Source organism: Amblyomma mixtum, chromosome 3, assembly GCF_055824585.1.
Source record: "Amblyomma mixtum isolate Tamu chromosome 3, ASM5582458v1, whole genome shotgun sequence".
Lineage (NCBI taxonomy): Eukaryota > Metazoa > Arthropoda > Arachnida > Ixodida > Ixodidae > Amblyomma > Amblyomma mixtum.
In genome coordinates, this window is record NC_143014.1 from 299,611,545 (window position 1) to 299,626,668 (window position 15,124).

Genomic DNA, 15,124 nt, shown 5'->3' on the forward strand with positions numbered 1-15,124 from the left:
TCCACTCTTGGCTGCACATACAATACCAATACCTACGGTGTAGTGTCTTACATGTTCTCGACCGCATTAACCAATACCACCGTAACGATGGTCGATGTGCAGATACACAGTGGAATATTGTGACGTTTTGATTAAGACACATTTGCTGTTAGCAAGCGCAACGTTTAGCTGATGGCAGCTTGATCAGCAACATCATAGCAACGCAATGTTCCATCTAATACTTGTAATAAAGCTGGAAAGTTGCCACATTTTAACCAATGAATGCAACCAATTCAAATCTGGGCAACGTTCTCTTTTCAGATACTGTTGATTCCTTGAGGAAAAAATAAAAATGATGCGAAACCACTGGAACGTATCATTACCACCGAAGAAGAAGATGAAAGGGTGGCAAGTGAAAAGAGGGAGAGCATGCAGCCTGATGTGTATTCTTTGTATTCTGTAGGCTTGTACTCTACCAACAATTCAAGTCACTGTATTTTCTATAGCAGTGCTTGCCACAATGAAAAGAAGCTCTGAAGAGACAAAGAGCTGCGTAAGGTAGCCTTCATACCGAAATTTTCAAGGAGCATGACCAAAATGGTAAATTTATTGAAGGATTTTTTTTTACTTTACGAGCAGCATCACTCGTGACAACATAGTGGTGGGCATTATTTCTCTGGTCAAAATTATTATTTTTGGGCATTCTAGTTATTAGACTTTTTCCTAGCTCGGAAAGAAAAAGAAAACCGGAGGCTGCGAAAAGAATTGCAGACTGCCAATGACTTAAATTGGTAGCTTACTAGTACCCTGCTAGGGAAAATTGCTAAGCTCCTTTGGTTTTATTTTAGCAAGCCATTTGGCGTAATACTTAAAGCTTCAATGACATGCACAATTCATGTTATACTCAGATGTGTCTCTTAGCACATACTGGTCCTCTTCGGCTGCGGAAGGCCAAGGGTACAGCCACAAAGCCTGCCCTTATGGAAAAATGGGTTATTTCCTCATAAGATAATCACAATAACACATGCCTTGGAAGAAGAGGAAGTAGAAGTTGTTTGCCTTTCAGCTTTCTCGGACAGACGCAGTATTTCTTTCCTACCTGAGTACTCTCTTTGTCATATACATAACAGTATTCATGAGGCCCTGCAGGCATAAATGTAAAGTGCTGCAAATTTGTGGCATTTCATGGCGAATACAAGGGGTGGTACTGCGCACAAAAAGACAAGGACACGAAGAAAACATTTCATGGCCTTATGATTGCTTCAATATTCCTTGGAATGCTCAAACTATGCTCCCCTCTTTATTCACCACAATCTTGCTTCGTGCAAATAAACATTCGGATATATTGAGTGACATATTTGAAGAGACATTGAGGACAACTTGAAGTTGGCTTCTATCAATAGATTGCTGAATTATAATGACAAAGATGCACTTTCAGTGTAAAAGGAGCTTTTATGAGCTACAAAGGAATAAATTGAAGCCATTTGCAGACACGGTTGTACCTTTTATGTAACGGGGGGGTCTTTCCCTGGCATACTGTACTGTCGTTCCCCAGTGTATATTTTTATGTATTTCATTAAACACTGATGAAATAGCCAGCTGCATTCAAAGGGGCCAGCAGCATGGCGAGGTCATCGCAGAGTATATCATGCCTCCCTCTTTGGACTCAGGTAACACTTCTGATATTCCCGAATATCTTGTCAGACTAGAGCAAACTGCCATCTGTTTCGCTTGATATATTTGCAGGCTCAAAGCTTCCTGAAGAAATGTTGACGGCCATGACAAGTGCTACAGGCATTACAGGTACATTTTTAACTCCTAATTTATATTTCCAGCTCCCTAAAACATTGCAGGTACACGCATATGAGGACAGAAGCTGAATTAGCTGAGGGCAGTCCTTAAGGCTAGTAATCTAACTTCCTAACTTCACTTGCATCACGACGCAAAATTGCACGCTTGTGTCTTTTTCACAAAGTATTTCATCATGAGTCCATTCGCTGCGAGTTACTTCTTCCCCCTTCATATATTTCCCGCCGCACAGATCACATACATAAGGTAGGCATTTGTACATGCAAAACTAAAACATTCAAGGATTCTTTTATTCCTCACACGTCATGTGACTGGAACCACCTTCCTTCTTCTGTCGCCACAATTCCTGACCCTGTATTGTTTCGGACTGCTGTTACCGCTTCTGTTGAATGATATATTGTGTTTATCACTTATTCTAACTTATCCATGTTTTGACACTTTATTCTTCTCTGCTGTTGTTTGTATTTTCAGTGTTATGTATTACCCACTCCCCTCTGTAATGCTTCGCCCTGAGGGTAAAATAAATAAATAAAATAAATAAATCTTACTTTATCCCTTGTGCAGTGGATCCCTCAAAGCATTCACTAATTTTATGAAGCAGTATAAGCGGGTGTTGTGCTCGCAAAGCAAAGCATTTTTAGACCAGCTGTGAAGATTGTGAAGGGGCCATTTAGGCAACTTTTCTGGGAAAAAGGTGTGCATTAGTATCAAGTAAATATGATAATTGGGCAACATTTCAAGTCCTGTTAGAGGACTGGTTCTTTGAGAGGTGAAAGTAAGAACAGGAACCCAGGTAACGATTACCTTTGGAAAAAAAAACTAATTTCTGAATGGTTATATGAAGCCGCTTTACACCGTGGAGTATAACAGCAAATTAACGAACACTCACCAAATTAGAAAAAAGGAAATGGCTTATGTTTTTGGGCCTGCATGGGTTCCCTGCTCACCTAGGTTACTATAGGGCATGGTTGGCCAAAAAAATAAATTTCGAGTGACTACCTAGAGTGTTTTGGGAGTCATTGCCAATCTCTAAGAGGCAATAAGATGACTTATCTGTAGTAGTCACTGTATGGTATGGAGGAAGGAAAGCTTGGGAGAGGCCCTTGCTATCTAAATTGGTCGAATGTTTAGGGGAATCCCCCAAGGTGGAGTAGTTTGTAATAAGGGAGTAATTACTCAATGGCATCCACCCAAGCGCAGCCATACGGCTACAAAGGAAAGCTATACAGCTTTCTCAGAAACTTCGTAGTTAAAGAAGAATTCGTCCTGGTCCGGGGTTCGAACCCGGAACCACCGCCACACCGGAGCAGTCGCTCTACCAATTGAGCTAACCGGGACGGCAAGCTTATGGTAGGGCGAGAGCGAATTGATCAGTAACCCGAAGTAACTTTTCCCACTTCGAGTTACTGATCAATTCGCTCTCGCCCTACCATAAGCTTGCCGTCCCGGTTAGCTCAATTGGTAGAGCGACTGCTCCGGTGTGGCGGTGGTTCCGGGTTCGAACCCCGGACCAGCACGAATTTTTCTTTAACTACGAAGTTTCTGAGAAAGCTGTATAGCTTTCCTTTGTAGCCGTATGGCTGCGCTTGGGTGGATGCCATTGAGTAATTAGCCGCCGCGGTGGCTCAGTGGCTATGGTGCTCGGCTGCTGTCCCAAAAGACGCGGGTTCGATCCCGGCCGCGGCGGCTGGAATTTGTTTGGAGGAGAAATTCTAGAGGCCCGTGTACTGTGCGATGTCAGTGCACGTTAAAGAACCCCAGGTGGTCGAAATTTCCGGAGCCCTTCACTACGGCGTCTCTCATAGCCTCAGTCGCTTTGGGACGTTAAACCCCATAAACCAAACCAAACCAGCCATTGAGTAATTACTCCCTTATTACAAATCTACTCCACCTTGGGGGATTCCCCTAAACATTCGACCAACACTTTTCCCACTTCGAGTTACTGATCAATTCGCTCTCGCCCTACCATAAGCTTGCCGTCCCGGTTAGCTCAATTGGTAGAGCGACTGCTCCGGTGTAGCGGTGGTTCCGGGTTCGAACCCCGGACCAGGACGAATTTTTCTTTAACTACGAAGTTTCTGAGAAAGCTGTATAGCTTTCCTTTGTAGCCGTATGGCTGCGCTTGGGTGGATGCCATTGAGTAATTACTCCCTTATTGCTATCTAAATTGCGTGACAGAAAGTGTGCTGGAAGTCTCATGTTTTCGCAGCGACTACTGGGAGTCATTGGCCGATGGCACAGGCAATAATTTTGAGCGCAGCATTGTCTGCAAGAGTATTTGCTGCGCATACACACTGAAATGATGGCCAATAAGTAATGAGGAGCCCTCATGTTTGGCTTAAAAAAATGTGACTTAACGGCCTTTCCATAATTCTTTTCTTCCTCCATATTGTGTGTTAAGGCCCGATATGGCAATAAAGGCATTCATGCTTGCATTGAACAAGAGACACATGCGGGCCCCAAGGCATCAGTTCTTTTCCTTGTCTTTAATTTGGAGAGTTCATCTATTTGCCGTTGTTTTCCCCCTCAACAGATGGGGTTTAGTCAAACTTTCAAAGAGAGTTGGAACATGCAGCAACATCATAGTGGCTGCCATTTTGTTGTACATGGAGCATGATGAAAGGCTGCACACATCTAATCACCCTATGTCTGCCCTGCTCCGGTCTGCACTGTTCAAGATGTGTGCGGTACAGTGAAGCGAACATCCTGTGTAAAAGGGTAATGATACAAGCACGAGGCATTAACTTTATTCTGAAACCTTGCACTGCAGTTCTTATGTGCTCAGGAAACATTCTGTACTGATGCAGGACAATGCACAGGTCAATGGGACATTTGTATTTGAAGTTTTAATTGTAAGCCACAGAGGTTGTTTGCGTAATCTGTTATTTTCATTAGCCATAAATGCAGCGAAGTGCTGTACAGTAATTTTCAAAATGGTTTTGTTTGTTTGTTTAGATGGTGACTCTGCCCTGGCTGGCACACCTCCAGCGGAAGCTGATATACATTGCGGTGAGTGTTGGGTTTTCTCAAACCATTAGCAGCCAGTTGTGACATTGGTTTTGTTTGTTCACATGGTGATTCAGCCCTGCCTTTTACATCTCCAGATGAAGTTGCTGTACCCTATGGTGGGTCTAGTGTTTTGTTTATCCGTTAGAGACCAGCTTTGTTTCCTTTTTGATGAAAGTGTACTGTCCGCATCCTGCAAAATGGGCGAATTGCAGAAGCCTTGAAGTCTGCTATCGTGCACAGTGAAAACTCCTCAATCATGGTGGCTACACCTGTTTTGCCCAAAGAAACTGGTTGCAGCACTGGATACTTTGGGCGTCACAGAAACACTGCACATCTTTTCTGCACGCTCGTGCTGTATGTAGTGATAAAAGGATTAAGCACACCCTTGCTGAGCCACTGCTTGCGATGGGAGATGAAGCAGAGCTGTTCCTAGCTGCTGCTTGTCACATGCATGTAGGGCCTGAGGTCATAATCTCCATCACTGCACCCAACTTCTGTGTGCAGGTCAGCCCGTGCCATGTTGGAGTCCTAGCTTTGATTGGTAGTGGACTTCCAGGTTTCCGCAGCCTGTCTGTCGACTTGTGGTCATGATTTCTGGGTCGGCCAAACCGCATTTCATGCCAAAAGTGGACGTTTTCTGACCTCAGTATGTGCAGAGGACACCACTGTGTCTACTGCTGAAGCAAAGGCTGCTGCTTCCCTGCCACTAAACACACTTGATGCTCTGAATAGACAAGTGAGCATGTACATGTTTATTTTAGTAGCAAGAGTTTGCAAGTTACATATTGTACTAAACGCCTTTTGTAATACTTCATTAAGACAGTTTTATCTAGAGCAGGGCAGAAAGGTTTACCTGTTGGTATGGCATGTTAAAGAAGAAATGTACCTGCCAAAAAAAGACGAAAACGCAACGAGAGAACAACACAGGAGAAAGGTTAGACTAACAACTGAATTCTTTATTGAGCCCAGACTGCCAGGGAATCTCTACGTATGCGCCATGGCAAGACAGGCACTCAAACATGGTCATTCAAATAATCACATTCTTTTGTCGCCAGCACTACAGTCGGCGCTTTCAAGTAGCTAAACATGGTGATGCTTGCGTCAGTTTGCCATCGATAGCACTAACGACAAAAGAATTTGATTATTTGAATGACCATGTTTGAGTGTCTGTCTTGCTTTGGAGCATGCATAGAGTTTACCTGGCAGTCTGTGCTCAATAAAGAATTCAGTTGTTAGTCAAGCCTATGTCCTGTGTTGTTCTCTCCTTGTGTTTTTCGTCTTTTTTTGGCTGGTATATTTATTCTTTAACATGCTTTGTCTTTTTCCATGGTGTATAAAAAAATTAGCTGCGGTTCAACTACTGCTGAACCTGGTTAGAGAGTGAAAGCTGTGGCTTATCGGGCAACTATGCGTTGCTTGCCGTCTGTAAACGTTCAGAGCATTCCGGACACTGGATAGGCAGCGTGCTCACCCTGGGATGTAGCATTTAATGGTTGATCACGAGAGTTTGCTCACCCAATGAACGCCGTGACCTATTGCTGCAGTGACGATTGTCTGCCACAACGTTGTTAGTGCTAAAGCACGCAACCCATATCTTTCTCTCACCACCCCACATACCTCAAAGCGCGATTCAGGCGTCCAGGGAGCCAGTTAGGCGCACTTTTCTTTCCTTAAAGTCATTGGAGTCTAAAACGTTGCCAACACTAGTGAACACGATGATCGCCTGCGGCCTATGGCTTCAGTGCCGCGTTTCTGCCACAATGTTGTCAATTCCAACGCATACAGCGCATATCTGTCACTACTGCCACATAGTTTAAAGCACGACTGATGTGTCCACTATTCCAAGGGGGCAGTTATGCACTTTCCTTTGCTTTCCAAAGTTCCGCTCCACTGGTTTCTTAGCTTAAAGCACGACTAAGGTGTCCACTATCCCAAGGGGCCTGTTATGTGCCTTCCCTTTGCTTTCGAAGCTGCAGCTCTTCATCGGTTTCGTAGCTTTAAGCGCGAGTAAAGTGTCCTTTGTCCCAGGGGGCCAGTTATCCGCCTTTCCTTTGCTTTCGAAGCTCAAGGTCATTTGGAGGTGGAACTTGAGGCCACCACGAAACCGACTTTGCCTAGCGTAGTGAAGCTTTTGCTTCAAAAATTAGCTTTCTTTCCTGGAAGCACAGCTAACTATTCTGTTGGGTCTCGCAGCTTTTGCATGAGGGCATGCTGGGCTAGCTACTGTCACTTGCACTGTCAATCGGTGATGAGAAAAAAGACGCGCATTGTCTGGCATGTCCGTTGCAGTACCCACAGGATAGCTTGCCATGGGGCGAGCACCTTGATTACTGCCGAGACGGCCATTAGATGGCATTTTGGCTGACAGAGATGCAGAGGAGGGACAGTTGCTGTTTCATTGAAACTTTTTTCTGGGCGAGTTGGTGCATTCTGAACCTAAGAAATATGACAGCCTTAACACATGCATCCACAGAACAAGAGGAGAAATATGAGGCAAACGCTGACTGGCAGCTGAAATTTTATTGATGGGAGGCGGGCACCTTATAAAGGCAACGAACAGCTGGTAAAAAAATGGGGCATACAATTGGGGATGATAACAACATCGATGAATGCGCAAGCAAGCAACATGAAAATCAATACATACCAAAACACCGACAAGAATAAAAATTCAATTGTTGGCCACTTCTCAAAAGTTGACTTCTGCGGTAAAGAATGGTAAAGACTGGTGTCAATGCACCTACTGCCATATTTCTTTATATGGTATGCTTCCAAACTCGCGTGCCGTTGGCACTTTTATAGAGATTCTTGGTTTCTCCCAGCTGAGCCATGCACCCTTTGCACTTTTTAACTGCGCAACCAAATGCGCGCACTTGTCCTTTAAATCACTTCAATTTCGGGCACGCTCCCTCAAATGTTCATCAATGCAGCGGCCAGTTTGGCTGACATGAAGCTTTCCACATGTCAAGGGAATAGCATAGACCACTCATGAGGAACACTTGATGAACTGAGTGTCGTGTTTTATCTGACATCCATGTTTTTTGGAACTGAAGTGATTTAAAGGGGCAAGTACGCAGATTTGGTTGCGCACATTAGAAAGTGCAAAGGATGCATGGTTTGGTTGGGAGAGATCAAGATTCTCAGTCAGAGTGCCGACAAGATGGCATGTCAGCTTGGAACCGTACCGTGTAAGGTGATAGGTGCATTAGCGCCGTCTTTATCGCTCTTTGCCGCAGAAGTTGACCTTTTAGAAGTGGCCAACAACTGAGTTTGTTTCTGTTTTGTTATGTATTGATCTTCTTATGTTGCTTGCGTGCGCTTACGTTCGTCAATGCTGTTATCAACCCCAATTGTATTGCTCCCATCCTTTTCCCATCTGTTCCTCGCTGTTAAAAGGCGTCTGCCTTCCATCAATAAAATTTCAGTTGACAGCCAGTGCTTGTGTCTCATATTTCTCTCGTTCTGTGGATGCACGTGACAGCATTGTTATATTTCTTACACAGTTGCTGTGATTGGTCCAGCAGAAAGGTCAAACCTGCATGTTGCAGGCACATAACCACGATTGTTAACGTTTGCACATGTAATTTGTGTCTTTAATTAAGATTTTGTCATCTCCAGCCACATGCTAACTTGCATTGTGTAGAAAATTTTCCATGAGCGCAAGAAAGACTTGCAGAAACACTAGATGGTGACCTCCTGACTTGGTTAAGGCAACTATGGAGAGTCCATAGCCCACTGGTTATGAAGGGGAAAGTTGTGAGGAAGCGACTGAGGTCAAGTTTCCTGCTTGAACCTTGATCATTACGGAAGCGCAGCTTTTCACTGGCTGCATTGCTGGTTTGTCATGGCTGTGTTACTCAACTGGAACATGTTTTCAGGATCAATATTGCCTTCTGTTCCCTCTTTCTTGGTCTGGTGATCTCTAATTTGGTGTCCCTGAATGTAGCATGTGTAGAAAAGACTGATAAGGTAGACGAGGATTTGGAGTATGGAAGATGGGTGAATATCCTAGTGTTAGGTATGCCCCAATGATCTTGGCAGGACTTCTGTACTACGTTTCCTCACATTATTCCGTGTCGCCATGGATATAACTGTCGGTGAACTGCTTCCATGGAAATATGCGTACACGTTGAACAGATAGCATTTTTTACTCTCACTTTGTGCTTCTTCTTCTCAATCGATGTCTATTTGTTTCTGTCATTTGTGTTTTATTCAGACTTTGCCATCACCTGTTAGCATTGACAATATACACTGGCAGACTGCCTCATTGCCCTCGCAATGTGCATGTCATTTGTCAGAGGTATGAAAACCTCTCTATCATTGTTATAAAGTACTGTATAGAGAAAAGCGATTGATTGTTCTTTGGTGACTCCAGGTACACCCAGAAATCTCTATCTCTGAGGCAGTTGCAAGAAAGCACACTTATGAAGTTGAAGTCCTACTGTGGGCACTATTATTCTTTCCGTTTCTAGTCCATCCTAACATATGTATATTTCTAAGTTGACTCCAAATTTAGGTTCACCCCCCGTTCCCAACCCGCAGGGCTGACTAGCTGACATTGGCTGACATTGGCTGTCAATATAAGTCAGTACCTTACACCTCTTCCCTTTGTAGCTCTGTCTAGTCTTTAATTCTCAGAATCGCCTGCCACTTATGTGCAGTAGTGCCTAGCTTGCTATAACAAGTTTGGATGTGACTGCTTTGGGTTCCGCCCGCTCTGCGGTGTGTAATGACTGCTCATTCTAGCGTCCATGCCATAATTCGAATTTCGCTTAGTTCGGACATTTTTCTGGTCCTGTTTGATTTCGAATGAACGAGTTTTACTGTATTTCACTCCAATCCCATTATCATATGATGCCACATTGATTTGTGCTGAGCACTGCAAGTTTTGGTGCCCTTTACTGTAATTTTGCTATGTTTGCTGATCAGTTCATAGGCCACATTTTCTGAAGAAGATGAAGTTGAGACCTAATTTGTGTTATCTGCATTGCTCTTTCAGATTGTTTGCAGGAATACATTGAGCTGCATCCTGCCGCGGAGCCATCTGTTCATACCAGGGTTGGGGCAGTGCGGAAATATCTTCAGAGCTTCTTCACTGAAGCTGGTCGGCAGCGAAAGTGGGGCAAAGCGGCGAAAACAGAATCCTCACCTGCAGATGTCGAAGCTGTGCTGCCTTCCACCACATCTGTATGATAGCGCTTGGGTGGATTATATTGCATTAATTTAAATAAACTTGTTGTGAGCCCTGGACCTGCATACTGGTGTACTTTCTGTATTGTGCCTTCATGTCACCTCAGAAACAATCACATGCAATGACAAGTGCGCTGGCCAATCCGTCACTATTCCAATATGCAGCTTGCCTTTATACTAGCATAGTGGTTTACCATTATGGCGGCAGCCAGCTTGGCATTATGCTAGCATAGTGGCTTGCCATTATACCGCCATAGTGGCATGCCGTTACGCCGGCATAGTGGCTTGCCATTATGCTGCCATAGTGGCTTGCCGTTATGCCGGCATAGTGGCCTGCCGTTATGCCGGCATAGTGGCTTGCCATTATGCTGGCATAATGGTTTGCCATTATGCCAGCATCCAGCATTTGCCATAACCATAATCCACCAAGATGGTGGTTTCCACTTCAGCCACAATTGGCCAGATTTCTGACAGGGCATAGTGACAAAATGTTCGAAAATGGCAATGCTAATTGACAGGAAGCTTCTGCAGCTGGTGGATGCAGATGCATTTCGAACGTCCTGCCAATCGCCGGAAATAAAAGCACAAAGTTATGTTGCCTGTTGCGCTTTAAGGGACATACGGGCTCCACTTTATGGGTATGACTCGGGACGCCGTGGGTTAATTCCCATAAATGCAGAAGGTCGTTCTCTACTTTAGGTTAATAGGTCCCTGGGAAACCTCCTACCCCTCCTGGCTCAGTGATGTAGAGGTGAAGCGAGGCATCACTCCACTGGGATGGCAGGTGCTCCTAGCTGTGGGCATTGCGCGGAAAACGTTATTCTGCTTGAGCAACCAATCATTAATTTAACTCCTACCTGCGACGATGGGCAATTTTTGCTCACTATCCCGTGAGTAGATTGCGATGACGCCGCAAGATCACGTGACCTAGGTAGGCCACATGCATCCTTGGTTGCTCTCTGTTCACCACCTGCCAGAGCCATGCTCGTAATTTTTCGTTCACAACGCCCACGCCAACTACACCAACACAAAATATTCTGCAGAACGGTGACTGTTACCCTATCACAATAACAGCGGTCATAGCGACTTGTTGAAAGTTGTACTAGGAACCTTAACGAAGAATTAAATCCTTCCGGAGAAAGAAATGAAATTTGTGATCTCATAATGATCTAGTCGGGGCCTCGAAGCTTTTCTCGTCCTCATTAGTGTTCGTGTATCGAAAAGAGTATCATTACAGAACTGCAGTATTATTACTATCCGTTGCAAGACTATTCCGCGCAGTCGTAGGCTTCGTAAGAGTCAGTGGTTGTCCGGTTGGGCTTCTGAGGACGAGGTGCGGGTGCGAACCCCGCACGGGTGACAAGACTGGGACTCAAACAAGATTAAATAGCGTTCCTATGCAGGAGTTCCGTGCACCTGAGTGAAAGTGTACGGAACTCTTTAGTGAAGGTGATGATCAGCCACTTGTCACCTCAATGATGTGTCGATGTTCTCTGAATGGAAGAAATTTTTGTTGAAGACTGCTGCAGGGGAGCCTAATGATTAACTTTGCGTATGTGCGTCAACCCCTAGACATGCAAGCCTACGGGATGACCTCACCATACTGGTCGCTGCTAGGACCGTCGACGGCGATGCCAGGTTGCGTGCGCTGCCACAAGAGTGCTGCTTCTCACGTTTCCAGCATCCGTAGACCTGGGGCTGGCTGTCCTCGCACGCCACCAGTGACGAGTACTCCGTGTGCGCTGCTGCAGAGTATGGCGGGGATGATGGGCCGCTGGATGCCAGACTCCCGCCCAGACGACGTGGGCGTCCCACGGGGTGCAGTAGACCTGCTTCTTCTTTGGCAGCCGTGGAAGTATGTCCCGCCTTGGGCACACCCAACAAGGTGGACCCCGTAGTCGCATTGCCAGGGCTCATTTCCACAGCCAGGTGGTCGAGGGCAGACATTTCAGGGAGAAGCACGACCCTACCGCGGCTCTTCGATGGCGGCTCTCCCGTGCACGTGGGGCCTAGAATGCACAGGGATGCTGCGAGGACTAACAAAACACTTCGGAGCGCAGAGATGATGATGATGATGATGTCCTCAGGCTGAATGGCACATACCCACGGCGGGGGATTGGCCAAGGTGCAAAGCTGGAAGCACAAGCGAGGTTTTTTACTTCTGCTTCCTCTTTTTGTAATGCGCTTTTTAATGAAGCGGCGCTACCGAGAAATTCGGTAACTACGGAAATGGGGCAATTTTTTAAACCGTGCTTCTGGATGAGAAATAAGTCAATTTGAATGAAGAGTTGTGTTGTGCTGGGTTTAATGGCGCATATGCATCTAACGCCAAGCTGAAGGTATGAAAAACCTGTCTAAATAAAACGTTTCGGTTTACACCTAAAAACTTAGATTGTATACCATCTATAGTAATGACAAAATGCAGAAACATTTTGAACTGGCGAATAGTAGAAGCGTTGTATTGTAGTTCATGTGTTTTCCGTACTTGTTTCAGTTCTTGTTTCGGTTCTATGGATTGTCTTGGATTCTTGTCTTGTGACGTCATCTCATCCAATAAAGCGTCTTGGTCTTGTTCTTGGTCATGGGACGGCGGCAGTGACTCGACTCTCCTTACTAAGGCGGCCAATACCACAAGAAGCTTTAAAGGAAGCACGGTAACCTCAGCGCCCATCTTTGGCTGTATAAGGATTTCAAAGCTCCCAAAAAATGAAAGTAGGACCTCAGCTTTCTTCTCATCAACGAGAAACTGGTTCAGGTGTACCAAAAAAACATCTGAAGCACCCGGTGAGAATTCAGAGTTTGTCCAAAAAACCTGCCTCTCTCAAGAAATTAGGAACGCGAAAGATGTCAAGAATCGCATTATCGCCTGAGTGCGGCACTGGGTGAAAAGGAATGTATTCTTTATAACGTTAATTAAAATACTTCCTAGTTTTTCAAGTTTTGAGCTTGACACTTAAATATTGTTTAGTGTGAGCTCTTCCCCTCATCTGTCGCCAGGAGATTCATTGTGTCTCGTCAGTGACGTTATGTACGAGGTATGTGTGCGCCCAGTGCACTGATGACATAAAATTACTTCTATAAAATGTTCCTGAGCCTACAGCTCTTCCATTGGCTCAGGACGGGCTTTTGCAATGTGCAGCTTGTTGTTATAACTTCGTTGTCGCTTTTTCTCTCATTTTCTTTTGTATAAAGTTCATGCTGTCTTTACTAAGTATATTTACTTGGTTTACTTTACCATTACGGGCAAGTGCGGCACATGCATCGGCGCTTTCGTTCCAGGTGTTTCCCACGTGACAACGCAGCCAGCAGAGCTTTATTGTAAATCATTGTGCGCCAGCTTTTATGACATTTTATGCCGCCAAATATAGGCTGAACTGAATTTCTGGAGTTAAATGCTGTAATTTCATTGATGGATTCACTGTTTTTAAGATTGTTGTCCATCATTTTTTCTACAGGTACAGGAATTGCGTAACGTTCTCCTGTGAAACCTAAAGCGCGCTGAGGCAGCCTCACTACTTTCGCCCATTTCCCTTGTATAGCCACTCTCCACTCCTGTGGTGGTGGCTTTTTGTGAATGCGTGTCAAGGTAAGTTTCCATACAGCAGGAAGGTCTACCAATGTGGCAGTAGGTCGGGTCTCCAGGCAGTATAGGCAAGAACACCCACTATGTTTATTTCTTGGCAGTTTTGTTCAAATCAGAGGAGGAGTTGTCTGGATGTTTGGGATTTGTGGCAGTGTACTGGATATGCATTCAATAATTAGGCTGTAATGCAGGTCTTTTGGTGGGGCGAATGAAAACAGACTTGAAAAGTAAGGACCAGATCTCAAAAATACTCTAACCTGAAAAAGACGAGAAGGTGAAGGTGTATTGAGCCTACAGCGAACGCACGGCCGGCAACACGAACTGCAGGAGGCAGTTTGTTCACATTTCGCTTCGAAAAGCAGCTGCCGCGGAAGGGATTGACCCATTGATGCGTCCTTGTGCAGTGTAGAACGCGTCTACAAAGCGCCGTGCGCGAAGAAAGACGCACGCCTGACTCATAGCGCTGTTCTGCAGCATGAACTGCCTTTTTTAATCGTTCCCTCCCTCCTCGGACCATTGCCGCTTGCACGGAGCCAATTGAATAGTCTAGTTCCCAGTCGAGCTTTGTGCGCAGTTTAGACAACGGCGCTAGAAGTGGTATCGAACCTCCGCTGCATTTGAGGAAAGACAATACACATAACTGGATCACTCTGCCGGTGGACAGCCCAATCGCGAATTGAGGGAAAGACCCGAATGCTAGATTGAAACAAGCTTGCAGTCGGAGTTCGCGTTTCTCTCTTACACCACGATGGAGGCGTCCACAGTGAAAAGAAACAAGTTATGCGTACTTCCGTTTCTCAAATTCATTGGAAGGTCTAGACTCAGAATACGGCTAGACTAGGGAACAGTATCTGTAATGCTCATTGCGGTCTAAACAGTTTCTTTGTTTTCAGGAATGAAAACGCGCATAACTGGCGCACTTTCTAGGTGGACACTTCAACGCGCAATGAGAAATAGCTTTTCGGTGTGGCCGCGCGAGGCTTTTTTCGTTTCCACAGTGTAACACATGATGCTGCGTGGTGTGCTTCGCCGTTCTCCCCCGTTTGTTTGCCTCTTTGACTACGCTATTGCAGCTTTCGTTCTAATAAGAAACGAAAACCATAAGAATTGGGATCCCTTTCTATCCCTGCATCTTGATAAAGTACTCATGCTTCATGTTCATACCACAGTGTACTTCCACCCTGTTCTCTTAAAATGCTTCAGCCAGCGCTTTGTATTCTCTGGCCATTTTAATGTGATTGGAAAATGGCACCGCTCTGAGGGCTAATGCCAATACTTTTTAACAATGATCGCGCATTGCAGTGGCAATCTACCGAGTGCAGCTAGGAGGAAGGCCCTTCAGGTAGCCGCACTCATCAAACCTGTGCTCTATCTATGCTTAAGTTTCTTTCCGGATTTCTTTTTTATTGCGAAACCATCACTAGTCCCTTTACGAGAAAAGCCGACGGCGGTTGTGTGTGTGTGCGGGCGCACGCGCGCGCGCGTGTGTGTGCGTGTGCGTGCGTGTGCGTATAGTTGCCGACGATACACAAAACCCCAGCGATGGAAGAAAAATAG

At 45.3% G+C, this 15,124-nt stretch overlaps 1 long non-coding RNA gene across 1 annotated transcript; it reads left to right on the forward strand.

The window, feature by feature from the left end:
• The first annotated feature begins 1,753 nt into the window (after nt 1-1,753).
• On the forward strand, nt 1,754-9,987 carry LOC149355352 (uncharacterized). The gene is made up of 3 exons (XR_016289347.1): nt 1,754-1,782; nt 4,744-4,797; nt 9,794-9,987. It is a non-coding gene; the product is annotated as an uncharacterized LOC149355352 (long non-coding RNA).
• The last annotated feature ends 5,137 nt before the right edge of the window (nt 9,988-15,124 follow it).